Source organism: Lissotriton vulgaris, chromosome 7 (assembly GCF_964263255.1).
Source record: "Lissotriton vulgaris chromosome 7, aLisVul1.2, whole genome shotgun sequence".
Lineage (NCBI taxonomy): Eukaryota > Metazoa > Chordata > Amphibia > Caudata > Salamandridae > Lissotriton > Lissotriton vulgaris.
Genome location: NC_141695.1, coordinates 1,446,498,342 through 1,446,513,319, shown reverse-complemented (window position 1 = coordinate 1,446,513,319; position 14,978 = coordinate 1,446,498,342).

The window sequence follows — 14,978 nt, the reverse complement described above, 5'->3', positions numbered from 1 at the left end:
AAGGCCAGGTTGGAATGTGGTCTCAACAGGAAAAGAAAAAGTGCCATGAAATACGTTAATATCACATGTTGGACAACAGATGCAATTTTTAGAATTCTACTATGCTAACTTGGTGATTGTTTTCGCAAACTATTTGACAACGTACATGGATATGTACATCTTGCATGTGCACTAAGTGTCCGATACCATGTCATCCTTACAGGTTAATGCCCGTCAGAAGATATTCCAGTGGAGGACCATCGCCAGGAAGGTGTGTTCCATGGTGGTCACACGTCAGCGCATGTCCACCGCCGCAAACGGTGGCAGGACCTGGGAGGCTGGGCAAAGAAGATCGTCAGAGTACAGCTGGGCCTGATACCTCCAAGCAGGACAGGCACACACTGCACCCTGACCCCTTTATGAGTCGCATTGTGAAAGTGTCCTATCCCAACCTCAATGGGCAGTCAAGAGCCTGGCAGCAGCAAGAGGGGGTGAGTATGTGCCTTGATGAACTTTGTACCATACCATGCATCGACACGTTTTGCAGGAAGTGTCATGACTTTTAGACTTTGCGACAATCAAGACCCTTGTAATATATAACATGTACCATGTGCAACAAGAGTTGTTGTTTCATGGTTAGGTCCCTTAAATCAGGGCCATGTAAGACTAAATGAGGCTGGGTATTACCTGTGGTGCAATTCCATCGTGTAATGGGCACATGATAACACAATGTGCAAGAAAGAGACCCTTTACCTATTTCTGTGAAGCTCAACATAGTTCATAAAAAATACCATTGTCTGCCATGCTCTTTGTCTTGAGACAACAAAACTTTGTGGTATTTAATGCTTGTGAACTTGGTTGTGATATGCCATGCAATACAACCAGATATAAGATACTGTGCAATTGCAGCCTTGGTAAGTGGAGATTGATATGGGTTAAACAACTGACAAACAGCACTGGTGCTATCTGTTGTCCAATGAGCAGTGGTCAATATTCAGACTTATGTGTACTGATGTCACGTGTTAGGCTGGACCTTACCAGAAGTGAGGGACAGAATACCTCCTATGTAAATTTTAGCTGATTCCATGTTTTAGACTATGTGTAGGTAACAACAGATGTCTGTGAGTGCCTAATAAAGTAGGTGTTAGTTTGAGTGGGGGGGTAAGTCAGTGGAAGTGGAAGAAACTATGATTTAGCACTGTTTCTCAGACATCTGGAAATGTGGCTTCAAAGACATGTTAAAATGGTAGATATATTCAGGTGAAGAACACACAGGCATTTAAGCTGGGCAATATGTGAGTTGTGACATTTCTCTGGGAGGGATAGGCTGACTTGTCCTTGTGAGATGTGGACATTAACATAATGTACTTGATAAGTAATAGTGTTGTCAAAAGGTATGAAGTACAATGTTGTGCACTAACACTGTGGCCACCAAATGATTCTAGAACGATGTATATGGCCTAGTGTCAAAAGTCACTAGGACTCTAGTACGCACTACTATAAAAATGAATTTTGAAAGATTTATATCATTCAGTTTATTTTAAACCTTTTTTCTCAAAATCATCAAACATGTGATTTTCTCATTATTCTCATCAATTAGTATTTTCTAACACAAATAGTACAGACATCGAAAACAAATGATTAAATTGTAGGCAACAAAGGCAACATTTTGTCAATACACAGGTTCAAAGACGAGAAGAGGACAAAGAAAGGGAAAAAGAGAAAGAGAAGGACAGGGAACAACTAAAAAAACCATCATTACGAAGCCAGACCAAAACCTTGTCATAAATATTTCAAGCTACACATTAACAGCTTTTGAAGAAAAACTTCTGAATAAAGGTATCTCCTTCGTTAGGACATATCAAACAAACGAATTGGAAACGGAAATATCTTTCTTCAAATTCATGAGAGTCTTGAGGCTGAAATTCTTCTTTATGACATTAAACCCTACAGACAATCTGGATGAAACTGAAAAACCTTTCAAGCCTAAAAGCAACTTTATGGCACCAACATCCCACAAAAGTCTAGACACTTTTGAAACCTTAGTAAAAGCGGATTTGAGTAAAATACATTACAAAAGGAAACTCAGCAATCTGACAAGGGCAGAACAAAGTGCTATACAACGATTAGCAAGGAACAACCACATCACAATACAAAGAGCAGACAAAGGAGGAGCACTTGTGATAATGGACTCTACTTTTTACACTAGGCCATATACATCGTTCTAATATCAGTTGGCAGGCACTAATCTGGTACAGCACACATATCGTTGTATAGGATTAAACCACAGTAACATACACGAGTGCAGCACCCTACTCCATTCACACCAAATGATTCTACCTGACCTTGTGGTATAGTAAGCCACATGTCCCAGAAATATTATTAGGTCATCGTCATTGGCAGTGTGATAAGGAGTGTTTACATTGCAAACTGTTATAAGTGCTGCAATCTGCATATAGTACATCTGTTTATTGCACTGTGCAGACATGACACAATTCTTGTAGAAATGCATTTTTGACTTACTAGGCCTATGTTCTGTGTGTGACTTCTATACGAGTTACACATGTGACACTTAGAACTGCTTCATCCGCTAATGGACAGATGTGCAACAATATTGTGATCTGTGTGAAATTGCCTATTCCTTTGCTCCAACATCTTGAAGTTGACTCATCAAACTTAGTTTACTGAAGCAGGACACCTGTTGTTCCACAAGCTCTGGAATGGGAGAGTTCACTCTGTGCTGTATGATAAGGCTGCAGTGTTCTTCCATTTCTTAGCAGAAGGTCTAGTCTTCCTTGGATTACAGGAGTTAAAAGTGGTATACTATGAGGGTCTCAGGAGTGAGAGACAATATGTCAGCTGGTAAACAGATGTGGTTAAGATGTTTAGAAGGAAAAACATGATGTTGCATCAAACTATGTTCCTGGCACCATTATGTGAGAGTGTGCACAGGTCTTGTAGTTTTCCCTAATGTGCTATTGAGTCTTTTGGTTCTGAATGATCTAATGCTGTCATTGAAGTAGAAATGATGTTGTTAGCCAATGTTGGTAGAGTAGTTATTACATCTATGTACCATGTACATCTCAACACATTTATTTTCTAATCTTTTTTTCTGCATCAGACCAGGGCAGCATGGAAGACAGTGCCACGACTGTAGTGGAAAGCGCTGGCCAAAGTGGTTCTCGTGTTTCCAGTGAGCAAGAGGGATTCAGTGGCACAGAGGGTGATGCGAGTGCCACTGAGAATCTGACGGATGTCTCAGAAAAGTTGTCAACATCTTACCGAAAATCCAGTGAGCCCTTCCAGGTGGTGGTGGATCCCCCTGGTCCTGTGTCTACTTCATCTGAGTCCACACCCCTCTGCCATCCCCACCAACACAGCTGCTCACCAGGCCCCTGCCTGTGGCCACTCCCCTAAGAGGGCAGGAGTCTCCTTCACTCCAGGCACCTCACCCCCTGCCTCTGTCTCCTCTGCTGCCCTGAGTTTGGGGGCCATTGACCTCCTGAGACAGATCTCTGTTGGTCAGACAGCAGTGCTGCATGCCCTCCAGGTCTATACCAATCAGCAGACCCAGATGGTATATTTCTTGGAGGGTATTCACTCTGAAATGTCTTCCCTATAGAGATTCATTCAGGTCCTAGCCTCCTCACTGACGGCAGCAATATCCCAAATGCAGCTTTCCACCCACCCTCCTGCCTCTACCCCATCCACAGTCCCTTTTCCCATACCTGACCAAAGCACTCACAAACTTGTGCACACAACCCCCTCAACATCAACACGCAACACACAAACACACAGAAATAAGGCAAAAGACAGACACACACACACTTAGCAGACACAAGACACCCTGACTTCCAAATCCACTGACTTGCAGACAGACGCAACACCATCCCACACAGCCACGACAGACACCACACAAGCACCCACAGACATGCAGCATACATCACTATCCACTGCCTCCACACCCCTTACCCTTGCCTCTCCTCATGCCCAATTGGCCTAGAAACAATACCTCATTGCCTTTGACCTCTTCCCTTGCCCAACTCACCAACCATCTCCCAATTACCCATCCACATCCACCACCAAAACACTTATTCGGCCCCCTACTGAGACCCACAAGCAACAGCAGGGAAGCAGGAAGAGGAAAGCACCTCCTCCCACCACTGGCCCACCTCCTCCTAAACCCAGAAGTTCTTCTTTCCCATCCTACTCCAGCACCTCCACGGGGAAGAAATTAAAAGTGAATTCCCTTCACTACCAAGCCCTTCCCCCCTACTTCTTGCCTTCCCACTGACCCAGTTGCACCCCCAATCCTGTGCCCAGCCCTCCCAAGGACCAGCCCAGCACTCCCAAGGACCAACCCAGCCCCCCTAGTATTTTTTCTTGATGCCTGCCATGCCACATAGATGGACCTTCCAGGGGAGGTATCCTGCAGCAGCATTCCTAAAGGAAAGTTTGGGTGGGCCACATTTTGCTGGCCCACAACATGGACATTTGGACTGGCCATTGAGATTTGTTTTAATGCTTGAACTCATTTGATTTTTAGTATTCCTGCGTCCAAACATATCTCTTACTATTAACTGTCATTCATGCCTAATTAAAATTTGTACAGTTCTTTTAGTATGACAATGATAGCATATGGTTTCTTGAGTACATAATTCTATTGGGATGTTGTGTGGGTTTGTGTACCTACAATGTCTACATGAGGTTTGTGTAGGAGTGTTAGATGAAGGGCCAACACTTAAATTGGACATTGTATTCAATAAGAGTTCTGTTAGATTCCGAAGCCCATTGTGCAAGTGTGTCAACGGACAACACTCAATGAGATGTTTGCTGCACTGTATTTGATGTGTACAACGTGAATCTTCTTGTCAATACACATGGAGGCATTGTGAGTCTACAGAAATGATAGCCACACATGTACACAAAGCAATGTATAACTTGCTAATTGTGACTTAATAGATATGGGCCAATTGCTTCCTTCAGTAGATCTTGTTAAGTGCCTCCAATCCCAAAAGTGCCACATGTAGATTCCACTTTGTGACAAAAGCCATTAGTCCCAGTTGAGACTGATTCTCAATGTCCTGTCCACATGGAGAGTATGATTTAGGGACTAAGACTATGTCCTGGCCATGTCGTCTTCCAGGACTCAGTGCTTGCTCCTCCAGTGAACCTTCAATCCTCCTCCTATGGTACTTTCCAAGATATACATTTTCAGTGTGACACTGCACTGCTACACTCTCATTCATGATGCGGTTTAGGAGTTCAGGTGAACCCTCAGTCTTTGCTCCTAGTAGTGGTGATGAGGGTATTGGTTTCGGGAGGATGTAGTGTGTATGGGTTTCTGTGGACATACAATGATAATTTTGAAGCCCACTGGTGTAGGGGTAGGAAGGTGTGTCACTTACCGGCAATGGCGTCCGTGATGGTCCTGGTTTTGCTGGGTATCGAGTAGGTACAGAAGCAGTATGACATGCTCGATGAGCTCAATGACTGCACAGGAACTGTGGAAGATCACTTTGATGAGTTTCCGCCTTATGAGCCTCCCCTTCTGCCAACTCTGATGAGGTGGTTGGACAGACACTGATGGTGCATTGGAAATACACTTTGTAATAGGGCGGATGGTGTTGTAGAGCCAGACTGTGCTCGGATCCGCTCCATTTGTCCTTACCTTCCTGAAACTGCCTCGGCCGGAATTACCAGCCAGAATCAGAGGAACCCCATTGGTCTGTGAGACATGCATTGGAGTGCATCATAATACTGCGTTCAGAACGACCGTTTCTAAAACGAGATTGGTTGCTCAGACTGACCCCGACAAGCCCATGGAGGCTTACCACCGACATCCGAACAAGCCCCTTAATTGTTTAATATTCAACAATATGTGTGTGAATTAAGATAAATCAAGAAAAACAAGTTAAAATACACTGAAGCACAGGAGAAGGGCAATAGTTTAAGGGTAATGTTTTCATAATAACTGGAAGCCGGCAATCCATTTATAAAATCATACTACAGGTAATTTGTGACACCTCTAGTTTAATAATAAAGAAACAATGTAGCTCCTAATACATTATTATAGTTGCGTTCCAACAACACAATGCCTGCTGCCAAAGCCAGCAGTCAAGGTGAAAGGCAGGGCACTGTGCATAATTACAACTGTAGTTTCTGCATGGAAAACGGGAACTGCCTTTTCTTTCTTCTGATATCTTTTTCTAAAAAGAAAAAGTTATCAGCAGAAAGAATATATTTATGGCAACATTGTTTGTTTTTCCATACTGTAGGTCATTGCATGAAAATTAGAATATCTGCATGCTTCTTCACAAACTAAGCCACAATATTTTTTTATCTTTTTATCTGAGTCACTAGATTCGAAGCTGAACTGGCAATTTCTGTTTAATGCCCAAGTGCAGTCCTTTAGCAGAGTACCATATAGCATTGAGGAGTTCTCTAGACATCTCGTTGTCCCCACATTAGATCAATTATTGATCTTTATAAAGCATAATGTATCCCGACAGTTAACTTTGGCTGCGAGATCTGGGGCTACAAGGCATGTAGCTTAATCCAGGTGGCAGAAAATATGTTCCTGAGAAAGGTTTTGAGGTTGCCTCTCAGTATCCCTATGGAGATCGTGCATGAGGAACTGGGGGTTGATTATTTTTCTGATTATATGCACGTTTGACCGTTATTATTATGGCTATCAGTTTGGCTTCAGGGGGAAGTAGCATTTATCAGAAGGATCTTAAGAAACTGCCTTGACTTGGACTATGGTCTTCACGGGGCATATTATCAAGGGGGTTTATCTCCGCTTTTTTGGCTTTAAAGGCCAAGAAAGCGGAGATAAAATTATCTCCCTATTACCTAGCTGTCGTTAACACCAGTTAGCGACAGCTAGTAGGAGATAGCGACCATCTTGGGCCCCACTTTGCATGTCAGTGATATTTATTACTAATGACATGCAAAGTGGGCGTGCCAAGATGTTAGCGACTGAAAACAGTCGCTAACATCGCTATCTCCTATTACCAACTTTTGGAGATATTCGCGCTAAGCGCGAATATCTCCAAAAGCTAACACCTGCCCTGAGCAGTTCTTAGCCATGTTATCCAATGGGAGGTGGATAACATGGCTAAGAGCATTAGCTCGCTAATGCATGAATATCGCTGACCTTTCAGCGATATTCATGCATTGCGGCCGATTTTTATCGCATTTGCGATAAACCTTGGTAATACCAAGGTTTATCTGCGATAAAAATCGCCGCAGCTCAGCGTTAATTTTTTCACGCTAACCAAGCAATAGCGATAATTATCGCTATTGCTTGGTAATATGCCCCCACATTCCTTAGCTGAACTATATCATATGCACCTTGAGTACCCTTGGTAAACCTGAGTTATTCTTAGATCCAAATATTATAATTAAAGCAGATATTCTCTGGGTCAAACAAGCCTTTTTATGTAAAGCACATAAAATAAGGGCGATGAGTGTGCTGTCTAAAGGTTCTCTTGTGCACTATTCTACGAGCAAATCATCAAACCTTATTGACCTACACCTGCTGATTGAAATTGCCTGCTGACCACAGATGAGGTTTGACTTAATTTTCCTTTGAATATTTTTCCGCAGCTTTTATTGGGCTGGCACAAGTCTTCCAAGCCTCCGCTTTGCACTTTGACCTTTTTGCTATATATGATAGCCTGCACTTTGTTTTTATATGCCCCAAATTTTCAAGATTACGTTTTAAGTATATTCACCCTCTCTTTTTGTCAATAAATATTACACAAGTTAAACCTGCCTTACTGTGTCTTCAGTTTTTAGACACACCTACAAATTGTTTTTATGTTTCATGGTTTTTAGCGGCGGTGATCCATTCTTTGGCATGAGATGTTATGATGGATCATTTGTCTAACTGTTCGAACTGTTCTATTGTTTTTTCTTTCTGTATTTTTGTTTTTAGGTACTTTTAAGATTTGTCTATTTCAAATTGAATAAAATGATGATTGATTGATTTATGCATTAAACATATTCCATTTTTTTGTCTTGCAAAAAATACTAGCTGCTTTTTGATATGTTTAAATTTATTGTACAGATTCTGCTTTTTTTCTTTTTGTCTGCAAGAAAATGAGCAAGATAGGCAGTGTGTGGGAAGGGTGATGGTATGACGATATATTATAAGGAATAAAGTACTCCTAGCCTTACATTATAAGGATATTGCAAGTCACTTCTGAGTTCCCTTACCTTATAAAGGCCCTCTGTCTTCGACCTCATTCCTCAGTATAAAAATTGAACCCCTCAGTAACTTGCAATATCCTTGTAATGTACGCAGAAGATACTTTATCCCAAATAATAATACAAATAATTATCATTATTTTTATCCACCTTATTATTATTATCATACTGGGACCAGTGTTAGATTTGGGGGGTCTCTCATTAGCACAGGTAGGTGACTTGTGACAAATAGGGACCCTTGCCTCTAGTCAGGGTAAGGGGGTACAATGCTAAAATAACCCTCTTGGTAGCTTGGCACGAGCAGACAGGCTTATCTTAGAGGCAGAGTGTAAAGCATTTGTGAACGCATACAGTAATCCAGTGACAACACTACAGATGGACACCACATAGGATTTATATTAAAAATAAGTATTCTTTATATAGATTTAACACAAGAACACAAACAGCAAAAATGAACAATACTGTACTTAAAATGGTATGTTTAGCTTAGTTCTCTTTAGTTCTTAAAATGCAGCACTTTGAGTCAATGTACGTTACGATGCGTCACGCTTCCACACCGAAAGTGTTGCAGAGATGGAGATGTGGCAAAGATCCGGTGCAAAGAAATAAAGACGTGAAGTCCTTCCTGATGCTGCAGGCTTCTCTGATGTTGCGAGAAGTCTCGACTCTATGTGTCAGCTGCAGCGGCGACACCCTTGTTCCGTGATGCAACAACAGCAGCTCTGCCAGCGGCACGCTTCTCCATGGATGCGAGGTGCTTTTCTTGATGCAGTGCAATGCGACAGCTACAGCGGCGACATCCACGATGTGACAGCAGTGGCTGCAACGGTGACATTCTTTTTTCTCGTTGCAAGAATCTTCTCAACAGCTACACCAAAAGTGATCTCATTTCTTGGGATCAGGGTCCCAATACTTATACCCTAAAATCCTTTGTCCTCTGGGGCTTTGCCTAGTCCAAACCAGTTCTGGTCAGTCCTGGAGTACTCTGTTTACATGACTCCTTCTTTTTTTTCCACAGTGCAGGGCGGAGACATCAGACGCACCACAGGAGGTGGAGCCAGCATTGTGGAGGGAATGCAGAGTCCTATTCAGGTCCCAGGTGCAACTCCTCCCTCCCATCTAGATGCAGATCTTTCTATTCACCACTGGGCTGACTCACCCTGTCTCCTGGAATCCCCCAGCCCTTTCACTCAACACAACCTAGCAGAGGCAGGCTTGGATAGTTAGACAAAAAAATACCTACTTTCTAAAAGTGGTATTTTCAAACACTAACAGCCACATGCATCAAGCGATTTTGGAGTAGCAAACGGTGTGAATCGCAAAAATCGGCTGGTTGCAATTCCGAAATCACTTTTTTGGATGCATTAAACAATTTTTTAGAAATCACAATTTTTTGCAATTTCTAAAAATGCAATTGCATTTAAGGAATCGCATTTTAGCGATTCCTTAAATGCAATGCATGAATGTTTAAAAAAATGCGAATTCGCAAATAGGGGGAGCAAATTAACACGAGGTTGAACTTCGTGTTAATTTGCGAAATCTTTCAAAAAGGCTCAAAAAAGCATTTGTGAAAGTGTCATGTTACACACACACATGTCCTTTGGACATGTGTGTGTGAAACCTGCACTTAAAAAACATTTCAAGGGTGCAGGGGGGGTCCTTTGGACCCCCCTCAGCACCCTTGAAATGCATTAACAAAATGCGAATCGCAAAATGAAATTTGCAAAATGTTAATGCCTTCCCATTGATTCCTATGGGCTTTTTGGCCCATAGGAATCAATGGGAAGGTTTTCCTTAATTGCGATTCGCAAAATGTGAATCGCAATTAAGGAAAATTAAGAAATCGCAAAAATATTTGCGAATTATTCATGCATTGCCGTTTGCAATTTCTAAATTGCGATTCCCTAATTTTCGCAATTTAGGAATCGCAAACGGGTGCAATGATGCATGTGGCCGAGAATGTTAAAATCACCTTCATTAAAAGATGCATTTTATTATTCTGAGTTCAAGCATACTAAACTCGAATTTCTAACGTGTTCTCTGAGTCCGTTAGGATTAGAAGTTGTAATAATCATACTGCCCATTTTGGCCTATGGAGAACAGGTAGCCTTGCAATAGTGAAAAACAAAAATGGCTGTAATTCACTATTATGACATGCCACACACACCAGGGCATGTCCTACCTTATACTTACAATGCACCCTGCCCTTGGGCCTACCATGGGACTGTCAGATATGAAGAAAAGGGAAGTTTTGGGGACTGGCAAGTGGGTGGACATGCCCAGTCAACATGGCAGTACAAGACTGCACGCAGGCTCTGCAATGGCAGACCTGAGACACACATTTACAGGCTGCTCATGTGGGTGGCACAAACAGTGCTGCAAGCCCACTAGCAACATTTGGTTTACAAGGCCTGGGCAAACTCAGTGCACTGTACTAGGATCTGATCAGTAAACCAAATTAATCAAGCATGGAATCACTAATTCATACATTAATTTACTATAGGGAGAGCATATGCACTTTAGCACAGATCAGCAGCGGTAAAGTGCCCAGAGTCATAAAACCAACAAAAACGTGTCAGAGAAAATACAGGAGGCAGGCAAAAAGTCAGGGACGACACTGCAAAAAGGGCCAAGTCTAACAACCAGTATTATTATTAACAGTATTAATATTAGTATTTATTGAGTTTTCGTTTACCAGAGTGTCTTGGCAGCTAGCAGCTTAAAAACGCATCAATGAAAAAAACACAGATTTCAAACAGGAGCAGATATAAAAAAAAGACTCGGGCCAAAAAATAATTTATGGCTAGAGCTTAGAAAAGAGGAATGTTTTCACATCATACTCAAAAGCTGTAAAAATTGAAATTATCCATATCTCAAAGGAGAGAGCATTCCAGAGTGTAGGTCCCACAGCACTAAAGGCTCTAATGCTATAGGACACCCATTTGAACCAGGACATGAAAAACAGCAACCTGCTCCAGACTGCAACCTCCAGGGGGAAAAGGCTGGTAATGTGTCACGAAGTGAAGGTAAAAACAGAACAAGTGTGAGACAGTGATTTCAGATACATCCTTTTTTTAACCTGGAGTCATTCATTCCAGGTATCATCAGTCTTAAAAAAATAGACTAATTTGCTGAGACCTGTAAAAAGTCTCAAAGCCATATTCTGATTAGGCCTGGACATAAAAGGCTTTTTCTCCTGACAGAGTTTGCAAAATGTTTCCCAATCCGTACTCCACAGAGACGACAGAGTTCCAAAAAACTCTAAGTAGCAGCGCAGAGAGGAGTTTTTTCTCTCTTGAGGCTCACCAACGTTAAGTTGGCAAGCGTGAAAGAGGAAAATCGTATGCTAGACCACCTTCTGGCAAGATTTTTCTATATCGGCGGCCATGGCAGGTCACTACCGCTCGCACTGAGAAACCTGCCACTCTCGTTGACTATGCTGCAGCTCGTGCACAACATCTACTCGAACAGCAGAAAGAAGCAGCACCCTCTTGCCCTGTTCAAGGTGCTTTCGTGTTGACTTTACAGTGCAAGACAAACTCCTGGTGCAAAAAATAAGCTTGAGTAGTGCGACTTAACTCTCTACGCCGCTTGCTGAACTCAGACAGATTTGGAATTGTATCAGAGATGCAAAATTCATTATAGTCTACTTATACAAAGAGTTACCATCTGCACATTTCTTTTATGTCTCGAATTTGAGAACTACAAACCAATATCAATTAAAGTTTGCAAGGTACGCTTTATTCATACCTATTTTATTTAATTATTTTTCATTGTTTCTGTTTTTTTCATCTAAGAAAAACACTATACATATTTATTTACAATTGTACAAGACAACATATATATTCAACAACATTCAGCAATATATAGAGACAATTTCATCACATAGAAACAATTTCATCAACAGACATCAATTATTGTGAGGTGCCCTATCTTGACACCAAATAACAAAGCTACGTCACATTTCACTAGATATTTCATCCATAACAAACTAATGCAGGAAAAAAAGTAAGAAATTCTCAAAGCAAAATCATTCTGAAAGACCACACATGAATAATTAGTCTAGAGGACTTCCAAGTCAATTGCTTCTAAATGTGCCAACGCGTTTTAAACCCTGTCACGTAAATTTTCGGGTTCTCATCAGGGCTCTGTTTTTTTCTGCTTGTCCGTGAAATATACATAAAAAACGACAATGTTTTAGTTCACTACTCTTCCTAATAGTGTCCCATATATTTGCTTTTCTCATTGTGGTTTTACCTGTTTTTCAGCAAAAATCGTTCCACAGATTCGCTTTATTTTCTACGAGGGAGAGGTGTCCTTTTACTCTGCTATCTACAATAAAAGTGTGAGGTATCATCACTCTATGTAGGTGTTATCAGCTAAGTGTCTTAGATACCGAAACTTTTTCTTGGACGTACCTGCCTTCCGTGTCTTTTGCACAGGCAGCCCTCTTAATGCGTGTGCTTGCACCTTTTGTTTCCTTTTCCTGGAATTTTCTTCCTGAAAGTAACAAATTATATATTGGGTGTCTTATTGGGATTTTACATTCCTAGCACGGTCACGCTGGTCAAAGCATACCTGTTTGTTCTTTAATCGGATGCTCGATGGTCCTTTCGTAGTTATTCGGCCTGTTTAGATAATCTTTTCAGCAATAGGCCACTAGTTATACCAACTCCTGGATTAAAAACAAGGCGGGGTAGTTTTTAGAGAAACTGATCTTGTTTTTGGACAAATTACATTTTGCTCGCACTTGCCCAGATCACGGTGCATACCTGGCGGTGGATTTGTGGGAGCCGCCAAGTCTTCGTGTTGCTCAGCGCTCGCTTGTCAGCATCTTTTTCAGGGGGCCATTGTAACTACTGGATCTCTGTAAAGAGGGTGTTCTTTTTTAGATAAACGTGTCTACGAGTCATGTATTTTCAATACATTTAGACAAGTCTAGCAGCAGCTTACCTATATCTTCAGCTAACTGGGACTCTCTGAATCTGTCTCTGGGCACGGCGGCCATCTTTTAGTGTCTATTTATACTCACAGCTTTACTATCATGTGTGTCGGCCATCTTTGAACGTGGTCCATTATACATGATTTATGCAGAAGGGGGGTTCAAATTGACACAGTCTGCGCTTACAGTCGTGAAACTTCAGACAGGGCATTGTGACCACTCATTGCACTGTCGAACTTCAGAATTAGATACGCTTCTTTTTTTAAAAGTGTTTTTTCGACATTGGCAGAACTTTGTTTGTGGTTTATTGTGAACAATACTGTCCACTTAAACTCATCATCCCCCTGCTGTTTTTCCAGAAAATGGTCAACCATCGGGGCAGATGTTACTTTATTCTTAATGCGAGATCGATGTTGGGTAATGCGTGTATTCACTTGCTGATTTGTTTTGCCGATGTATAGTTTCAAACAAGGGCACACGATTGCGTATACGACATTGCGCATTTGACAATTCGTGAAACCCATGTGCTTCCATTTTACATTTCTGTGTTGAAACTCTTTGCCCTCAATTGTATTTGCACAAGAGATACAATTGCCGCACTTATGGTGCCCTTCAATGGGTTTCATGCCCCATTGTGACAGTAAGTCACTTTTTATTTTGGGCAAGGCTATATCTGCTTGCACCACTTCTTGGCCAATACTCTTGTTCTTTTTATATGCAAATAGGGGACGAGGAAAGGGGCATTCTAGATTCTCCAAAAGATGCCAGTTTTTTAGAACCATTTGTCTCAACTTATGGGTGTCCGGACCGAAAGTGGTCACACATACCATTCGGTCTAATGGCTTCTTGCCCTTTGTTTCTAGTAAACACTCGCGCGGTGTGTAGCGCGCCCTCTTGTAAGAGTGTTTAACCCCTTCAGTGCTGATGACAAAGCCAGCTCGTCATGGGTGTTACCTGCCCTGTGCTTATGACGAGCTGGCTTTGTCATGAATAATGGGGATCTTGATATTGCAGCACCCAGCGGGAAAACCCATAGCAGCCAAGGTGTTAAGCAACTTTTTGGGATACTCTCTCTCTTGCATTTCGTCACAAAATCTTTGTGCATGTTGTTCAAAATCTGCCATTTCACTGCAGTTCCTCCGTATTCGGAGCAGTTGGCCATACGTCAAGATAGCCTTTAAGCTCTTTGGGTGTGCGCTCTGGTTGTGTAAGATTGTATTTCTATTGGTTTTTTCTTAAACAGGGAAGATTTCAACACCCCTTCATTGCAAGTTACTTCGACATCTAAAAATGTCATTTTGACACAGCTAGACTCGATACCTCACACTTTTATTGTAGATAGCAGAGTAGAAGGACACCTCTCCCTCATAGAAAATAAAGCGAATCTGTGGAACGATTTTTTCTGAAAAACAGGTAAAACCACAATGAGAAAAGCAAATATATGGGACACTATTAGGAAGAGTAGTGAACTAAAACAAGTAGAAAAAAACAGAGCCCTGATGAGAACCCGAAAATTGACGTGACAGGGTTTGAAACCCGTCGGCACATTTAGAAGCAATTGACTTGGAAGTCCTCTAGACTAATTTATTCATGTGTGGTCACCCGGCACAACCTACATATCCCCCAGCATCTCCAGAAGTAGGCGGGAATCACAATCCTAAAAACGCCGTGGAGACCATACCTGGGACGCTGCTGAGGAGACCCTACCTGGGACGCCGCTGCCGTTTTCTTTCTGCCACCGGCTCAACGACTTGCAGCACCCGCTCTGCGGGAGCTGCTGCGCGGCTTGCTGATTGCCGCTTTTTGGGACTTAGCTGACTGTGCCTGGGGCTGAGGAGACATC